The sequence below is a fragment of the Hyperolius riggenbachi genome, chromosome 3 (genome assembly GCF_040937935.1).
Source record: "Hyperolius riggenbachi isolate aHypRig1 chromosome 3, aHypRig1.pri, whole genome shotgun sequence".
In the NCBI taxonomy this organism is placed as follows: Eukaryota; Metazoa; Chordata; class Amphibia; order Anura; family Hyperoliidae; genus Hyperolius; species Hyperolius riggenbachi.
The window spans coordinates 195,189,950-195,207,882 of NC_090648.1; the positions used below are offsets into that span (position 1 = coordinate 195,189,950).

General features: G+C 47.9%; 1 protein-coding gene across 3 annotated transcripts in view; it reads right to left on the minus strand.

Annotated features, from left to right (window-relative positions):
• The window catches only part of ZNF280D (zinc finger protein 280D), a 109,817-nt gene extending 93,738 nt beyond the window's left edge, over positions 1–16,079 (minus strand). For all 3 annotated transcript variants that reach the window (XM_068275504.1, XM_068275503.1, XM_068275502.1), the window contains exon 1: positions 15,994–16,079. The gene's annotated coding sequence lies outside the window, so the exon portion shown is untranslated. The remainder of the gene's footprint in view (positions 1–15,993) is intronic.
• Positions 16,080–17,933: the final 1,854 nt, after the last annotated feature.

Consider the following 17,933-nt stretch of genomic DNA (forward strand, 5'->3'; position numbering starts at 1 on the left):
CTGCCGACACGTGGCCATGTTATGTGGCATTTGCCTCCAGCTTTATTTCTCACATTTCCTCCTCGGCATTCCCGTTCTTCGCACTTCTCCTGCTGCCCACTAATGGCGCTGTGCCGGGGCAGGACAACACATGCTCCCCGGCCTGCGCGCCTCCTGCACACACAAGCAGCCTTGTCCGACCTACCATTTAACAGCATTCACCGCAGCGAGTTTACACAAACTCCCCGATAGCAGCAGCAAGCAGCCCATCACGTTTACTGCCAAGCTGCCCGAACTTGCCAGCTCTCCTACTGTACCGCACACATGGAAAGCTTGCTTTCTTTCCTAAGCTTGCCTTTGCGAGGTGCGGGGGGGTGCATTGTTGGAGGCCTCCTCTGGAGTCCCGGGGCCGGAGCACATCGCAGTGGGGGAGGTGGGGTAAAGTGCAGAGAGGATGGCTTGCCGAACATCACTGTGTCGAGCGCCATCTTGCCATAGCCGTGCGTGTTGTGGTGGCCGCTTGCCTTTCTCCTGCCTAAACAAACACGCGACGGGGCGCTGGTGGCAGCAGGATGAGGGGGGGGGGAGATTAGCAGCGCCACACGGACAAATTTCCTGTAATTAAATTGACGTGCCCTCACAGGAGCCCGGGTGGCGCTGCCATACAAAAGGACGACGGCGGAGAGGGGATGATTCCCATCACCCCTCCCAGACAGCAGCAGCAACTACCTGCCTCTGTTGTTGACTGCTGCCACATACATAAGTGATGTGCCAGCAGACGCTACTGTACATAATGTTAATGTGTGACTTGCAGAAATGTCGGCTGGAGACAGAGAGGGATGGAAGAAGCATTCTGTGTCCTCACCCCTCAGCAAGCAGCCACTGATACAGGAGGAATCCGTCCATCCTATGCAGCAGCAGACAAGGAGCCTTGCACAGGAGTGGCCGCGTGCCACGTTTTTCTGCAATAAAAGGCTACACGAGGAATCCTGACGTAATCATGCGTTTGCGTTTCTTCTCTTCACACTGAGTAAAACCTGCCAGGGCGATTATTTGCTTGCAGCTTGACAGCCAGATCATTGAGCCTGAGCAAGGCAAGCAGTATGGATCTTGACAGCTCATACTGCATGTTACCATGATCTGGGTTTATCTCCATTCTCAGGGCTATAAAATACCACAATCATTTTCAAGTGTGAAGGTCCAAAAACTGCTTTTTGGGGTTTTTTTGTATTGTGTGCAGCTAACCAAACTATCTTGATATGGTTGTAAAGTTTAAAGGAAACCTGAGACAAAAAAAAACAAAACAAATAAATACGTATCTGAGGCTTCCTCTAGCCCTCTTCAGACTGACAGCTGTCTCGATCCTTCTCTGGCCATCCAGGTATATCTATCAGTGTCCGCTGTCACTGTGTATTGCACATGCACCGGGAGCGCAATAGGGGAGGGCAGACTTGCACATTCACACTGTGCAATAAGTGATGGCCACTGACAGATTTACCGAGACAGACAGCAGAGGATTGAGGTGACGAGGGAGACAACAAATGAAGGGGGTGTGGAGGAAGCCTCAGGTATATATGGATACTTTTTTCCATCTCAGGTACACCAAGTACAGATTGGTACTCCTGGCAGTTTCCTGTCTGTGAACCTTGTTGCATTGTGGGAAATAGCTGTTTACAGCTGTTTTCAACTGCCAAAAAAGCATGCAGCAGCTACATCACCTGCCAACAGTAAAAAGGTCACCATGTGATAAATGTCACAATGTAAATCAGGGATTTAAAAGATTTTACAATGGGCAAACACTGACTAAATCATTTATACATATTTGTAAAAATGAAGCACTTTTTATTACATTATTTTCACTGGAGTTCCTCAGTAAAAGACTTCCGAGGCCAAAATTACTAAAATGACACTGTACCTTTTTATTATCAGAATCCACGGAGGACGCCCTGCTCGTCCTCCGCTCCCTTCCGCCGTCATTCTAGAGTTTTCGGTTCCCCCAGGGCTTTGCCTTGACCCCAAACGGGTCGCATCCATTCCACCACTAAGATGGCCGCCACCTTGCTCCGCGGCTGCGCAGTACGCTTTGCCGCGAGTGCGACTGCGCAGCCTTTAGCCCGCCTCCAGCCACGCCCGACGGACGCTTCAGGAGGATGCCAGGAATCACTACACGGCTGGAGGCGGGCTAAAGGCTGCGCAGTCACACTCGCAGCAAAGCGTACTGCGCAGCCGTGGATCAAGGCGGCGGCCATCTTAGTGGTGGAATGCATGCGACCCGTTCGGTGGGGTCGGGCAAAGCCCTGGGTGAACCGATAACTCTAGATTGACGGCGGAAGGGAGCGGAGGACGAGCAGGGCGTCCTCCGTGGATTCTGATAATAAAAAGGTAAAGTGTCATTTTAGTAATTTTGGCCTCGGAAGTCCTTTAAAGGACTTACGAGGCGAAAATGCTAAAAAAAGTAAAATTACCTGCCTCATCTTTTATGGCACGGAGGACGCCGTCCGCGCCCTCCGTGCCGATCCGCCGGGTCCCCCCGCTCATTAGCCCCCCGGGCCGGCTGCCGACCCCACGGCCCGGGTCGGGCTCTCCTGCCTCCCGCAATATGTCCGCTTCCTTTGGCCGCGGCTGCGCAGTCCGCCTGGCCGCGAGTGCAGCTGCGCAGCTCTAGGGCCAGCCCCCCTGATCCACGCTACGTAGCGTGGATCAGGGGGGTTGGCCCTAGAGCTGCGCAGCCGACTCGCGGCCAGGCGGACTGCGCAGCCGCGGCCAAAGGCAGCGGACATATTGCGGGAGGCAGGAGAGCCCGACCCAGGCCGTGGGGTCGGCAGCCGGCCCGGGGGGCTAATGAGCGGGGGGACCAGGCGGATCAGCACGGAGGGCGCGGACGGCGTCCTCCGTGCCATAAAAGATGAGGCAGGTAATTTACTTTTTTTTAACATTTTCGCCTCGTAAGTCCTTTAAGGTATGAAACAGTTTGGCTCAGTTACACTGCATTTGTTGTTGCATACAACAGTTATATAAAATGTTGATAGTTACAGAACTGAACTTTTCAAATTCAAAAATCCCCTCTGTAGCGGTGCACCTAATCACGTAAGCATAAAGCAAACCAGCCATATTTGACACAACGTGTGTTGCGGTTGAGGCTGTGATAAGCAATGCTGCAGAGTGGTTCTCTAGCATTTTGTATGCTGCTGGTGTACTTCTAGGCAAAACCCCACCTATCCGTTTTCCACTGAATTGGAGCAGGGCCTAACAGTCATGTACATCAAAAGCGGAAAATGGCAAAGCCTGCTCCAGCCCATCGGATATGAAACCAGCTTCTTAGATTAGATGGATGAGAAGGGCTTCACGGAGCAGTCACACCTTCACACACAGCCTCTGTTCCAATTCAGACTTGGAGCATTGCCATGTTGGGAGGCAGGCTTTGTTGCTATGGTTACTACTGCTAGACTGCATTATCAGGAATTCCTGACTGCCACAGTCCTTCACAGTTTTTTTCCCCCAGCCCAAGTTCATCATATTCCCAGTTCAAACCTTCATTTAAACACACAGTATGAAGGTTTGAACTGGGGATATGATGTCACAGAGACAATGGGCTTGATTCACTAACCGGCGCTAAGTATTAGTGCCAGAGTGAAAAGCCACTCAGTGCCCGACATGTAGCTTTGCGGGCACCAATAGCCACGCAAAGCTACATCGCGCACAGCCCAGGGCAGTGCGCGCCCAGCCGTTAATAGTTAGTGCACGGTGCGACGATAACATCGCACCCGCTGCCCTGTAAACGTCTCACCCGGTGCAACGAAAATGGCGCATCGAGGGCCCCTGAAACGGCGCATCAATGCACCGCTTCGGAGCACCCGATGCGCAGTTTTTGTTGCACCGGGTGCAACGTTTACAGGGCAGCGGGTGCGGCGTTATCGCGCACTATTAATTGCTACGCGCGCACTGCCCTGGGTGCAATGTGTGGGCGCAAACCATTCAACTCCATGGTTTGAGCCACTAGCTCTTAAGGCACACTAACCTGCTTAGCGCTGGTTAGTGAATCAGGGCCACTACAGCGGACTGACCAGTGGCACTGGTCACATGATCACCATTTTCTGTCTCAAAGTTATAATTAAGGTTAAAAAGTAGCACCATATAACAGTACAGAATCCTCAGCACTTGCTACTCTACCTGTCAAACCACTACTGGAAAAAAATGTATTCACCTGGAGCTCAAGAAAATGACAAAACTGGTGACCACAAGAGGAAAGGTTCAGTAACTTTTTTGAAAGTCCAAAAGGTTTAACACAAAAGTAAGACTAAAATAGTACACAGCAGTCACATCAATGGCCCTTATAACAAGGACCCAGGTGGTATAGTCAAGCATCAAGAGTAACTACAGTATACAATCCAATGCACAATTATGTAGAACAAAAGTATGCCCAGTCTCTCTTCCTGATCAGGCCGACGACATGAAATTATTGCACAAAAATCTTGGCACCAAATTAGAACTCATCCCCCTGGCCTTGGCTATAGCCTTACGGCTCGTTCACAGTACAAGAGCTTTTCTAAGTGCTTGTGATTTTAAAATCTCCTGCTAATGTTCTCCTATGTGAGGGTTCACACTGGAGCGATGTGATTAGTAAAAATCCGATAGGATTGCATTAGTAAGAGCTTTTAAAATCTCTGGTGTTTAAAAGCTCTCGTAGTGTGAATCAGCCCTTAGATAGTGAATTAAACAGATCGTCCTCAATTCATAAAAGGCTGTGCGATAAAATATTCTGGTCGTTAACCACTTAAGGACTGCAGTCATAAAACCCCTTAAAGAATACCCAAACTGAAATGTGACATAATGAGATAGACATGTGTATGTACAGTGCCTAGCACACAAATAACTATGCTGTGTTCCTTTTTTTCTTTCTCTGCCTGAAAGAGTTAAATATAAGGTATGCAAGTGGCTGACTCAGTCCTGACTCAGACAGGAAGTGACTACAGTGTGACCCTCACTGATAAGAAATTCCAACTATAAAACACTTTCCTAGCAGAAAATGGCTTTTGAGAGCAAGAAAGAGGTAAAAAAAGGGGAGTTTCTTATCAGTGAGGGTCACACTGTAGTCACTTCCTGTCTGAGTCAGGACTGAGTCAGCCACTTACATACCTGATATTTTTACTCTTTCAGACAGAGAAAGAAAAAAAGGAACACAGCATAGTTATTTGTGTGCTAGGCACTGTACATACACATGTCTATCTCATTATGTCACATTTCAGTTCGGGTATCCTTTAAAGGGAAGGTTCAGGGAGGGGATTAAAAAAAATAAAAATAAAATTTCCACTTACCTGGGGCTTCCTCCAGCCCGTGGCAGGCAGGAGGTGCCCTCGCCGCCGCTCCGCAGGCTCCCGGTGGTCTCCGGTGCCCAACCCGACCTGGCCGGCTGCCAGGTCGGGCTCTTCTGCGCTCCATTTCCTGGGACTTCTGCGTCCCACGCCGGCGCGCTGACGTCATCGGACGTCCGCCGGGCTGTACTGCGCATGCGCAGTAGTTCTGCGCATGCGCAGTACAGCCGGCGGACGTCCGATGACGTCAGCGCGCCGGCGTGGGACGCAGAAGTCCCAGGAAATGGAGCGCAGAAGAGCCTGACCTGGCAGCCGGCCTGGCCAGGTCGGGCACCGGAGACCACCGGGAGCCTGCGGAGCGGCGGCGAGGGCACCTCCTGCCTGCCACGGGCTGGAGGAAGCCCCAGGTAAGTGGAAATTTATTTTTATTTTTTTAATCCCCTCCCTGAACCTTCCCTTTAAGGACCAGACACTTTTTTTCCCATTCAGACCACTGCAGCTTTAACGGTTTATTGCTCGGTCATACAACCGACTAAATTAATTTTACCTCCTTTGCTTGTCACTAATACAGCTTTCTTTTGATGCTATTTGATTGCTGCTGTGATTTTTAGTTATTATATTCATCAAAAAAGACATTAATTTTGTCAAAAAAATGATTTTTTTTTTACTTTCTGCGCTGACATTTTTCAAATAAAGTAAAATGTCTATATACATTTTTGTCCAAATGTATTGTGCTACATGTCTTAGATAAAAAAAAAAAAAATCAATAAGTGTATATTTATTGGTTTGGGTAAGGCCCGGTTCACATTAGCGGTCGCCGTCCGGAATCGCCGCGCCGGAGCCGGACCGCATGAAGAACGGACGGATCGGACGCACGGCATAGCAATGAAAGCCTATGCGTCCGTTTCGTCCGGACCGGATCCAGACCGGATCCGGACTCCGGCATAAGACCCAACATGCGCTATTTTTTGGTCCGGCTCCTCCGGCAGCCGTATCCGGAGCGGAGCCGGACTGCACCATCCGGCCAATACAAACCAATGAGAACCGGAGAGCGCACAACACACTGGCTAAAAATCCGGATGTTCTACCCCACTTCCTATGCGTATTGTAGCGGCGATTTTGGATGGGGACACATGGGCAAGCATTTTTGAGTGGAGCAGCAGTGACTTTAAACGTGCTGGAGATGTTGGCAGTATGTCGGAGGTGGAGGTGAGTGCTAAACAGCGGAGAGCCTGATTCCACAGGTCCACCTTCTGCTGACCTCCCAGACCCCACCATTTTTATTCTATTTCTACTATCTTTTGCCAAACGGATCCGGATCGCATCCTGATGAACACCTGATGCAACCTGACCTGATCAGATCCGGATCAGAACCGTACGGTTCCGGTCCGGATCCGGTCAGGTCATCCGGTCCGTTTGGCAGAGAACCGCAAGTGTGAACCGGGCCTAAAAGTTATAGCGTTTACAAACTATGGTGCAAAAAGTGAATTTTCCCATTTTGAAGCATCTCCGACTTCTCTGAGCACCTGTCATGTTTCATGAGGTGTTAAAATTCCAGGATAGTATAAATACCCCCCAAATTACCCCATTTTGGAAAGATGACACCCCAAAGTATTCACTAAGAGGCATGGTGAGTTCATAGAATATTTTATTTTTTTGTCACAAGTTGGCGGAAAATGACAAAAAAAAAAAAAAGTTTCCATTGCTAATTTGTGACAAAAAAAATGAAATCTGCCACGGACTCCCCATGCCCCTCTCTGAATACTTTGGGACGTCTACTTTCGAAAATGGGGTCGTTTGTGGGGTGTGTTTACTGTCCTGGCATTCTGGGGCGTGCTAAATTGTAAGCAGCCCTGTAAAGCCTAAAGGTGCTCATAGGACTTTGGGCCCCTTAGCACACCTAGGATGCAAAAAAAAAGTGTCACATGTGGTATCGCCGTACTCAGGAGAAATAGTATGTGTTTTGTAGGTGATTGATGGGTGTATCGGGGGTGATTAGATGGGAGAATCGATGCAATCAATGCACTGGGGAGGTGATCGGAAAGGGGTCTGAGGGAGATCTGAGGGTTTGTCCGAGTGATCAGGAGCCCACACGGGGCAAATTAGGGCCTGAATGATGGATAGGTGTGCTAGGGGGTGACAGGAGGTGATTGATGGGTGTCTAAGGGTGTGAATAGAGAGGGGAATAGATGCAAGCAATGCACTGGGGAGAAGATCTGGGGGGTCTGAGGGAGAACTGAGGGTGTGGGTGGGTCATTGGGTGCCCACAAGGGGCAGATGAGGGTCTGATCTGATGGATATGATGGATAGCAGTGACAGGTGGTGACGGGGTGATCAGTGGGTGACTAGAGGGCAGAACAGATGTAAATAACGCACCGGGGAGGTGATCATAGGGGGTCTGGGAGGCTGAGGGTGTGGGCGGGGGATTGGATGCCCGCAAGGGGCAGATTAGGGTCGGATCTGATGGGTAGCAGTGACAGGGGATGACGGGGTGATTGATAGGTGATCTGTAGGTGAATACAGGGGATAATATATGCAAGCAATGCACTGACGAGTTGATCAGAGTTGATCAAAGGTTCACTTTAACAAGCATACACATAAGGTGCTCTGACTGAAGTCAGACTGGATTAGCTGCATGCTTGTTTCAGATTTGTGATTCAGCCACTACTGGAGCTAAACAGATCAGCAGGACTGCCATATTGGTTAAAAGGAAACATCCATATCCCTCTCAGTTAAGGTTCCCTTTAACATTTTATTTAAAGGGAAGGTCCAAGCAAAATAAAAAAATGAGTTTCATTTACCTGGGGCTTCTACCAGCCCCATGCAGCCATCCTGTGCCCTCGTAGTCACTCACTGCTGCTCCAGTCCCCCGCTGGCAGCATGGCGACCTGGGAGGTCAGCATGTGAGTGACTACGAGGGCACAGGATGGCTGCATGGGGCTGGTAGAAGCCCCAGGTAAATGAAACTCATTTTTTTATTTTGCTTGGACCTTCCCTTTAACCTCCTTGCCGGTTATCCCGAGCTCAGCTCAGGGTAACATGCGCAGGAGGATTTCTCAGGCCCCGGTAGGCCGATTTTCACAATTTTTTTTTATTGCACGCAGCTAGCACTTTGCTAGCTGCGTGCATATCTCGATCGCCGATTAGCCGCTACCCGCTGCCCCCCCCCCTCCAGACCCCTTGCGCAGCCTGGCCAATCAGTGCCAGGCAGCGCTGAGGGGTGGATCGGGATTCCCTCTACGTCGGTGACGTCATCCCGCCCCGTCGCCATGGTGACGGGGAAGCCGAGCAGGAAATCTCGTTCTGAACGGGATTTCCTGCTTGCAAAGAGCGCCGGCGGCGATCGGAGTAGGTAAGAAGATGCCGCTTGTCAGCGGCTATCATGTAGCTAACGCTAGGCTAGCTACATGAATTTTTTTAAAAAAAAATTTAAATTAAAAGTGCTGCGCTGCCCCCTTGCCGACATAATTGGAACGGCAATGGGGTTAATTGCCACAGCTTAGATGAACTCCAAGAGACTTTACATGTCATAATTGTGTGATTTTACCCACTAGTTTCTCACATATTCAATCAGCAACTGAATGGGTTACATCAGGGGTCCCCAAAACTTTTTTGGCCCGGGAACCACTATCCAGACCAAAATTTTCCCTGGGGACTACCGGGGGGGGGGGGGGGCTTGGGGGTGGGAAGAGAAGAATCTCGTCGCTTCAATCCCCTTTCTGTGGTCTATAATAGTATGAAGTGAGCTAATGTCTGCTACACATAGTAAATCACCATCCTTCCACTCCACTTCCAAGATTTTTAAAAAATGTCCTGTGCCTCTAATATAGGACTGTGCTTGCACCTCCGCTTTTTGCAGAAAATCATCAACATTTTCTGATAAATTAGCAGTCAGTGATCCAATCCTAAAGCTAATCGGTCTCCCGGAGGATCCCTGACCTGTTTGTATTTTTGGGAGGTGATAATATATTGGCAGTCTCTGATTTTTTGGGAGTACAGAATATCGTTCTTTATCATTCAAAATCCCCTCCCTCTCCCCTATTTTGACCAATTCTTCTAATTATTTTATAAACTCTCTACAGGGATCTCCTTTGAGAGGTAAATAGTTTTTTTTCATCTTTGAGCTGGTGCATTGCTTCTGCATCATAATCCCTCTTATTTTGAATCACCCCCCCCACCCTTGTCAGTCTTATATTAATTTGTGAATAATCCCGTAGCAATTTTATGGCTTTCTTCTCTTGTATTGTTAGAGTGATTATTTGGTTTAATCTTCTTAATATCATTCAAAACCATTGTTTCAAAAGTGACCATAGAGTCGCTTATTTCAATAATTGGATTAAAATTAGATATATTTTGTAAATGTGTGTGGAGATAGTCTTCTATTTCTTTTTCCTTTTCACTTCTCCCAGGGAGTTTTTTTATAAAATATTTTTTAAACATAATTCTCATGTATTTTTTGATTCCTATAAAGGCATCAAATGTATTTAGTTTGTTAGTGGGGCAAATTTTAGTCCTTTTTTTTTCAAGACAGACACTTCTGCTGATTCAAGTTTTTTTTTGTCACCAAGATTAAAAATGCCATCTCTAATCTTTGGGTTCAAGATCAGCTTCTTTTTTTTACGGGACCGGCACCTCCCCCTACTTCTATATTAGCTTCCTCTTTTCTTCCCCTGAATAAAAAAAAATGATTGGCAATTTTATTCTTCTGATCTTTTTGTCTTTTTGGTCTCTGATGCGATTTTAAACACCATTTGTTCTATTTCATTCCCCCTTCCCTCTAATCTCTTTCGATGATCTGCCATAGTATTTTTAAACATTCCCTTCTTCCTCTCTCCTTCCCCCTCTCTGATCCAACACAGTCCTACAGTCCATAAATTTGCGACAACATTTAGCTACATCAGGAATCCTGGTGAGTGGAGTGAAACTATTGTGTTGGTATTTGAATAATAACCTCAGCCACGATTGGCGGCAGTACTCTTCCTGGATTTAACATCTTTCCCAGTGAGACATCTGCCTGTACTACATCCTCCTTGCAGGTCTCGGATTCCCCAACCAGAGGTTCTTCTATCAAAGATGTTACTTCATTATTCAATTCTACCGGGGTGATTATCTCAGGAATAATTTCCATTGTTTTTCCTCCTCTCCCACCCCCATTTTGTCCCAACTGCTCCATATGTCTATCATCCCTATACCTCTCATCTCTCTCCTACTTCCCTGTGGTGCTATATACTTACCGATAGTCTGCAAGGTGGTCTCAAAATCTTCTATACTGTCTCATAATTTCCTCCCAAAAATTTTAGAATCTTTAGATTTTACATTCTACTTAATCTCTTGCAAATTTCTTTAATTTTCTATGCATAATTCCTTCATCTTAATCAACCTCCCCTGAATACTGCTCTCTAAATCTTTGAAAATCTCTGTCTCTGCAAAAGGTTCAAGCTTGGTATACAAACTCCTAACCTCCTCACTGTGATCAATGATCTGCATCTTTCTCACCTCGGTCACAAACTCCAAGACTTGCATAGAAAATGTTTTAAACATTCCTTCCCAGTTTGCTTGCACCGCCTCGGATTTAAGATCAAGTGCCAAGATTTAAGACCAGGAGTCCCCAAACGTTTTGGGTCGAGGGCCGGGTCAACATACTTCAGACTGCTGAGGGGCCGGAGTATACATAAGATGATGTAGAAGTCTTTGCGGGCCAGACAGTGAAGCATACCTAGGTGACAACCTGCAGTCCATCCAATTGGACAGCCGTGTCACCTGATGTGGAATTTGATTGGAAACCAGTGAAATTACTGGTTTCTGGCTTCCATGTGGATGGGTGGTGCCAGCACTGCTATTCCATATGCGGACCACCAATATTTAAAGATGTAGCTGACCGCATCTATAAGTGATACATTTGCTGTGTGGGGGGCTGGTAAAAAAAGCCTCAGGGGGCCACATTCGGCCCGCTGGCCTTAGTTTGAGGACCACTGTTTTAAACAATCAAACCAGGACGACATTTTCCTTGTTCTCTATATTTTTCCAACGCAAACATTTCCCACATATTTTTGGTTTCCTGAGTTACTAGTTTCTCCAACCTCCGACTGTTATGTTGAATAAAATCTCCATCCGTAAAGTCTATGATTGTATTTTTGTCATGATTTTGAAAAAAAAAAATGTTTCAATACGTTTTAAACGTTCTTCTCTATATTGCCATAAATCTGCACTTATCGTAAATTCATTTGTATTCTCACTTGTATTCTCCTTTGGTGCAAACACAGTCCTATATTAGAGACACAGGACATTTTTTAAAAATCTTGGGAGTGGAAGGATGGTGATATACTATGTGTAGCAGACATTAGCTCACTTTATACTATTATAGACCACAGAAAGGGGATTGAATCGACGAGATTCTTCCTGGAACAGTATACAGAGATTACTGAAAAAGATTGAGTTTATAGGAGATGCTATCTTTTACATCTTAACGCACAATTATTTTTTCTATGAATCCCAGTACTATTTACAGAGGGGTCAGCACAGCTATGGGGACGAGGCTCACACCGGGGTTCGCCAATTTATATATGGCCTATTAGGAACATTTTATTTTGGAGGGCCCCGGTGCGGACCTCGTCCTCTGGCGAAGGTTTGATATGTTTTTATTTGGAGAGGGGATGGAGAAATTACAGCAATTTTTGGACTGGTTAAATATTAAGAATGAATACAATTTGGTCTTTACGAGTGAATATAGCACAAAAGTACATTTTTTTAGATCTTAATGTTTTTGTACAGGAGGGCAAAATAAAAACCAAAATTTTTTTTTTTTTAAAAGTAGACACTAATAGTTATAGATTTTTGGATAGTTGCCACATGCTAAAATGGTTAACCAATAGCCAAAAAAAAAAAACAATTCACTCGTATTAGATGACATTGTACTGATGGAGGATTTTGATAGACAGGTGGGAATTGTGAAAGATAGACTAATAGAGAGGAAATATGAAGCCCAGGGACTAGGACAGACAATAGAAGTGCGGAGTTGTAGTCAGGGTGATCTTTTAAAGCCAAAAAATAAAGGAGTAATGGAGCCACCCCTTAGTATTAGGATGCAATACAACCAACAATCTAGAGATGTGAGGAAGGTGGTAGACAAATATTGGGGTATACTGCTACAGGATAAGATGGTGAATGGGATTTCAACTGATGGGCCCAGGTTCACATTCAGTAGAGCTAACAAAAAATATGATTGCTCCAACTGTGAATGAGAAACGACATATAGAAAGAAAAAAATGAGAGATGTGGTTTGTGTACCCTGTAAATCCACCAAATATGCAGCCCCAGTGACAGAATTTAAATCCATGGTCACTGAAGAAATCTTTGATGTAATAGGTGAATTAAACTGTAGGAGTACAGGTGTCATACGTCAGAGTGTGGATGTAATAAACAGTATGTAGGAAGAACAAAGAGAAAACCTATCTAGGATTGGCGAGCATGTGAATAGTATAAAAAAGGGGAAAACCAAACTGCCATTGAGCAAAAGATTTAAGGAATACCATGGAGACAATCTGAAAACTTAAGTTTTATGCTATCCAGAATGTGGAAAAAGAATGGAGGGGAGGAGATTATATTAAGAAAATATCACGCTGAGACGCGCAATGGATTTACACTTTAAACAGCCTTGCACCGCAAGGTTTGAGTTTAGATGTGGAGCTGTACGCTTTTATTTAAAATGTATGCAGAAGGACGGCACAAGAAGAGGCCGACGAGAGGAGGGGGCGGAGTTAAGGAGTACAAAGAGAAAGATGGACCAATCGAAGCATGCACTGAAGGTAGGCGTGGCTCCTGAAACGCATTGGCTTAGTGGCTCTGTTGCGGTGACGACACCCCCGAACTTCTGGCTGCCATCTAAGGGAAGTTCGTGTACGCTGGTCTTAACATCCAAGGAGAGCAATACCATCTGATGAGTCACCGGCCGGGACTTGTGTCGCAAGGACTGAGGATCTTTGTTACTCCGAGATAGAAGGTCTCCTCCCTCCCCTCCTGGATACGCGAGTTTACACTACATGCTGAAAAGCCGCAGGAGCGGATATATTGCCTAACGGTATGTGGTTTTGCTTAGCATGCCCAGATTATTGGTCTACGCTGATTTGCACAAACATAACTGCAGATTGATCTAACATTGCGTGGAAACATTAGAAGTGGATCCATAATATATTTGAATTACACTGGACTTGTTCATATTCACCTTAGCAGTGCATATGATTGCAGATTGATGTGGATATATTCACGTTTTATTAAGTATAATTGTGTACAGTGGTAGATAGAGAGGCCTGCTCAACGGACTGATCTTAAAGAGAACCAGAGAAGCGTTCTAACAATGCTAACCGCACACAGAGGCTGGGTCGGCATATACTGCCCAGCCTCTTGCTATCCCAAACCCCCCCTAAGTTCCCCCTTCGCTCTGCTATGACCCATAAATAATGGGAGTAGTCGGCATGGGACAGTCGGCTGGAGAAAGCCCCAGGTGAGTAAAGCTTTTTTTAAAAAAATTTGCCTGATAACTCCTTTTAAGGGAAGGTTCACAGTCCCTAAAAAAATGCTAATCCACTTACCTGGGGCTTCTTCCAGCCCGCGGCCAGGCCGGCTGCCAGGTCGGGCTCTTCTGCGCTCCAAAATACGCCTCACGCGGGCGCGCTGAACTACTGCACCTGCGCAGTACAGCCCGGAGGACATTCGATGACATCAGCGCGCCCGCGTGAGGCGCATTTTGGAGCGCAGAAGAGCCCGACCTGGCAGCCGGCCTGCCGCGCGGCGCCGAGGGCACGTCCTGCCTGCCACAGGCTGGAGAAAGCCCCGGGTAAGTGGATTTGCATTTATTTTTTTTAGGGACCGTGAACCTTCCCTTTAAGTTGCGGCTAGGTTGCGCACAAACTAGCTGCAAACACTTCTAACGACTCGTAGTGCACATGTGCAGAGCACTCATGGCCATAAGAGCGCAACCAAGCACGGCGCAGTAGTGTGTGACCTAGCGGACTTGGCAAACTTGCGCGTGGTTTTTACAACAGAACGGAGGGGAATGGAGGTGAGTGCAAAGCAGTTGGCATGAGGACTCCTGCCCATACTTACCTGGAGCCTTTGTTTTTACAAAAGAGTTCACCTCTGGTATAATTTAAAATAAACTTTTGGTACTTATCCGTTAGCCGGGCGCAACCGGCAGGTGGCGACAAAACTCCACCAGAGTTACATCTTTCCCTACTATCCACGGCGGCCTGGAAGGGAAATAGTAATTAGCGCCACCTGCCGGATGCGCCCGGCTAACGGATAAGTACCAAACTTTTTAGCACTCTGCAGCCATGGAGATGGGACGAGTATAAGTAGCCAGGGATAGGTGTAGTTAATAGGTGGCCGCAGTATAGCCAGGGATACATGCAGCCAGTTATATAGCCAGGAATAGGTGCCCACAGTATAGATAGTCAGATGGGGGGCGAGGGTAAACAGATACTCACTTAGCAGGGGTCCTGCGCACGTGTAGTTGATTATTTCTTCTTCCTGAACTGGTGTTCCATCTCCTTGGGCGGTTACAGGGAGATGGAACGCAAGAACAGCAAGGAGGAAGAAGTAATACACTTAGGCAGTACCCCAGCGAAGTGAGTATGTGCTTACCCACGCCTCTGTTCATGCGCCCACCGTAGCATTGAATCCCAGTTACTGCGTTGCGTCGCCCCGCGCTGGGAACGGCAGGCTAGAATAGGATCAAGACAAAGGCAGTAATGGAGCAATACGAATAGTAGGGAAGCAGAAAAAGAAAAGCTAAAGTGCAGGCATGGAGTGATAGGCAGGCTAGAATAGCTACATGACACAGAACTAACCAGGCATGGCAGGCTAGAATGGGAGCAAGACAAAGGCAGAAATGGAGAGTTTAGCAGTGCAGCGGACAAAGAACTCACCAGGAATTACAGGCTAAAACAGGAGCAGGACACAGGCAGGAACAAATGCAGCAGGACTCACCAGGAATGGCAGGGTAGCAGGGCCAGAGTACACTAGCAGCAGCTATGCTGGCAAAGCACATACAATGCAGGACACAGCTACAGAGCATACGGGACAGAGCCACAACTACAGAGCATACGGGACAGAGCCACAGCTGATCAGTCTCTAATCAGCAGAGGTGATCAGTCTCCAGCCGGGGGGAAGGGGGGGGATGTACTAACTCCCGAAGGGGTTAAGCCAGTGCCTGCACAAGAGGGAAATCCAGCGTCTGTAGGAGGGAGAGAAGTTCAAAATACTGGGGACACAGTTGCAGGGCACAATAAATCCAAACACGTTGTCTCCAGAAGCCGTTCTGAGCACGAAGCAGAAAGGTAGCTATAGGCGACAACCCTCCCCCCTCCATTGAAGAGCTGATGGATGTACGCATGCCCAGTGCACAAAGTGTCTTTTTCGGACGGGTATTCAGAAGCGACGTGACACCGGCCTCACCCCCTGTGGGGTGGGGAAAGGTCCCCGGCTGCCTCTCCTGTTGTCCCACTCATGTGGAGGAAAAAAGGGCCCTAAGGGAAACGCTCCCCGACAGTGGTGAAGGGAACACCTGATGACAAGGAGAGGCCCTCGGCTAGCGTGTATGAAGTGTGTGGCCGCTGCTGCAGCCATGACATGAATTACATATGTGACGACACAACAAATGCCCCACCGGCAACCCCAGCAACCCAGCCCGCTCCCGCCTCCTCACCCGTTATCTTCTCAGCCTCGCTCAAGCAGGCCTCATCCGTGCTGATGTCACGCGCTTGTAGAACGTACCGTGCGCCGTGACGTCACATCATGAATCATTCACGCCTCGCGCTGTTGCCAGGTGACGCTTTATCTGCTCGGGCAGATATGTACGCAACACGCGGTTGGAGCTGTCTGCTCTGCAGGCGCCATGTTGCGTGAGGCAGAACTCGCCGTTCCCAATGCAAATCTTTGGTCTACGGGAATATGGAAGGCGCCCTGGGGGCGGCGATATGTGTCGGGGACAGCTCACGAATTACACCACAAAGCGGAGTTTGACCTCTGTAGCCCGCCGCGAGTGGGATATGCAAATTCTGTCTGACACACTAGCGCACTGAGCAGCGGCTGGGCGGGGAACTGGGTACTGCAGAGCCACGCCCGCCCGCTCCCTATCATACTGCGGAGCTGCCATACCCGGAGCAGCTACTGGAGGAGCCAGACGGGAGACGGCACCATATCCCTCACACGCTGCTATCTCTGTGCAATATCCATTCATCTACATCAGGGATAGGGAACATATGGCCAGATGTGGCTCTTTTGATGGCCACATCTGGCTCACAGACAAATCAGTAGGGGTTGATTCACTAAGCTACACTGCTCAAGCGCAGCTTAGTGCATAGCTCCCAACTGTCCCTCTTTCGGAGGGACAGTCCCTCTTTGGGAACGCTGTCCCTTTTTCAGGACTTTGTCCCTCTTTCTATGTAAATATATGTATTTTTCACCAAAAAATGTGTTTGACTTTAAATAGAGTGACCAGATTTTTGTGGGTCCAACATTTCACCAGAAAATTAACGCAATGCGGGCAAATATTTCACCAGAAAAGAAACGCAAGGGCAAACATTTCACCAGAAAAGAAACGCAATGCAGGCAAACATTTCACCAGAAAAGAAACGCAATGCGGCAAACATTTCACCAGAAAAGAAACACAATGCGGGCAAACATTTCCCCAGAAAAGAAACACAATGCGGGCAAACATTTCCCCAGAAAAGAAACGCAATGCGGGCAAACATTTCCCCAGAAAAGAAACGCAATGCGGGCAAACATTTCACCAGAAAAGAAACGCAATGCGGGCAAACATTTCACCAGAAAAGAAACGCAATGCAGGCAAACATTTCACCAGAAAAGAAACGCAATGCGGGCAAACATTTCACCAGAAAAGAAACGCAATGCGGGCAAACATTTCCCCAGAAAAGAAACGCAATGCAGGCAAACATTTCACCGGAAAAGAAACGCAATGCGGGCAAACATTTCACCAGAAAAGAAACAATGCGGGCAAACATTTCACCAGAAAAGAAACGCAATGCGGGCAAACATTTCACCAGAAAAGAAACACAATGGGAGCACATTTCACCTGGAAAAGAAAGCATTTACTCACCTGGCAGTCTCCGGCCTCTGGCGTGCTGCTCCCGGGACCACCTTCCTCCTGCTCGTCTCCCGCGCTGACAGGGCTATGGCAAGATGGCGCCCATCTTGCCGTAGCCCTGCTCGCCTGCCGGTGTCGGAACAGACACCGGAAGACTAAGGAGGGTGGAGCGGGGCTGTAGGCAATGAACTGGTACGGCGTCTATAGACGCCGCTGCCAGTTCATGAGGATAGTGTGGCCTGAGGCCGGGACGTCCCGCTGCTGAAAGCGGGACGTTTCCTGGGACCTCATGCTGCCTGGGACAGTGGACCCCGAATCCGGGACGCGTCCCGGGCAATCCGGGACGTCTGGTCACTCTACTTTAAACCTTATTCACATCCTTTAAAGCAGAACTGTAAATTAGATAAAAGCAAACAGTTTCACTTACCTAGGGCTTCCCGAAGCCCCAAGCAGCCGTCCTGTCCAGAGCCTCCGTTCTCCGGCGGGAGCTACTTTCATTACCACCGACTTGCAACTGCGCCTGTGCACCCCGGGCAATG